The sequence below is a fragment of the Mandrillus leucophaeus genome, unplaced genomic scaffold (genome assembly GCF_000951045.1).
Source record: "Mandrillus leucophaeus isolate KB7577 unplaced genomic scaffold, Mleu.le_1.0 Scaffold1164, whole genome shotgun sequence".
NCBI lineage: Eukaryota > Metazoa > Chordata > Mammalia > Primates > Cercopithecidae > Mandrillus > Mandrillus leucophaeus.
This window is the reverse complement of record NW_012099921.1, coordinates 15,030-17,108: the sequence shown is the minus strand read 5'-3', so window position 1 is coordinate 17,108 and position 2,079 is coordinate 15,030.

The following is a 2,079-nucleotide window of genomic DNA, read 5'->3' as shown; positions in this document are numbered from 1 at the left end:
AGGCCTGGGAAGAATGTGATTGCCTTGAGCTAACTGACCTTCTGAAGAGGACCTTAAACTGAATTGCCAAGTTATTAGTAACAGGATTCACAGAGTTTGGAGAATAGCAGGTATGACTCAGAAAGATTTACAGGAAAGAGCCAGAACAATATATATTTATGGCCTCTGATGTCCACAGTGACAACTTGAGAGTCATGAATAATAAGCAAAATGGAACTTGAGATAAAGCATAACACAAAGATGGGAGTGAGGGCAGGAGGGAATGCAACCTGGTCAGCAACTTGACAAATCCAACTTGCTGTACTTTTAAGGAAGTCATTTTCTGATGTTACAGGCAACATCAGAATTACTGAATTGAATTCTGAGGTGGTACTTTAAGAAGGATCTACTTAGACAAGGATAGGTTCATTTAGAGAATAATAGCCAGGATTGGGAAGAGATTCTTTTCCATGTCCTAGGATAGCTGATGAAATTGTGGATTTGGAGAGGAAAGCATGGGGGTTCAGGTTCATGATAGCTTGTCTTTAGCTATTTGAAAAAGTATGTCTATGGAAGCGTTAGTTTTTATTTTTATTTGTTTTTGGTAAAGACAGGGCATAAAACTAGAACTAATAAGTCAAATTGCAAAGGGGTGATTTTCAACTCAATATAAGGAAGTGACTTGTAACTATTTAGACCCATCTGGTGATGTAGTCTTTGAAAAATAGAATGTTCTTCATCCTTAAGAATAACTTAGAAGGCTGAGATGTTAAATGGGAAATCAGATAACTTCATGAGATCCTTGTAGAGCCTGAGAGTCTGGTTCAGAGTTAACATATACTAAGGTAACTCAAACTTCATTTTACCAGTCACCCTCAACCTTTATTTTCCTCTCCCTGAAGAACGCTTTTTATTTCTGTAAAATCTTGATTCCTAAGTTCCAGGGTACAGAGTTTGTGGAATAGAGTCCCCAGGTTTTGATGTAGAGGATCCTCTTTCTCCTGTCTGAAAATATCCTTTAGTATTTCCTTTAGTGTGAGTCTGCAGATGGAGAAAATCCTTACTTTTTATTTCATTATTGAAGAATATATTCATTGAGTTTAAGTTTCTAGATTGGCAGTTTCCTTCTTTCAGCACCTTGAAGATATCATTCTTTTATGCTAGCTTCCATTGTTTGTCTTGAACTGTTTATGGTGGTTAAATCTTGTGAAGTCTTTGATCAGTTTTGGCAAATTCTCCACAACCATATCTTCAACTCTTGCTTCTGTCCCATTCTTTTTTTTTCTTCCAGGGCTCTAGGTATGTGATACACTTTTCAATATATTGTCTTTTATTTTTTTCAATTTTCTACCTTTTTGTCTTTCTGCCTTTTTTGAATTTACTGAATCTGTCATCTGCTAAGTTACTGCTGTGGTTAAACTTATCCATTAAGTTATTAATTTCAGTTTTGGTAGTTCTAAATTGCAGAATTTCATATGGTTGATTTTCATAATTTGCATTTCTCTCCCAGGTTTTCAGTCTTGTCCTGTCTTTCCTTGCTCATGTTCAGCAGTTATTTTGAAGTGTGTCTGGTAACTCTGTTATCTCGATCCCTTGTGGTTTTGTGTCTGTTGTTTGCTTCTCTTATTTTCTGTTAGCTTGTCTTTAAGTCTCATGTGGCTTTTTATTTTTAGTGATAGACATTATATATGAACAGTTGTAGAGCTAATTTGAAGCCTTGGATGATATTCTTCTCCTGAGAGGATTTACATTTGCCCCTGCCAGGGGCTTGGAAATTAGCGACCCAGGATTGTCTCATCCAATCAGGGATTGACATGATTAAAGCTGGCCATCATTCCCTGTCAGGGCAATTTGCAGTTTGTTCTTCAGGTCCCCAGCCTGAGGAGTGGGAGAGTTAGCAGGGCCTCTCCTCGGTGGACGCTGAGCTCCAATGTTTATCTCCCTGTGAGCTCTGTGAGGCTGTGAGTTCTAGCTCAGCTTTTTAACCTCTTCTTCTCTGCTGTCATTGGAAGAAAACCCAAGGGGGAAAAAAGAAGACTCTGTTCTCTGGTATTCCCTTTTCTCAGCCCCTGTAATCATTACATTTTGTCCACTTTTCTA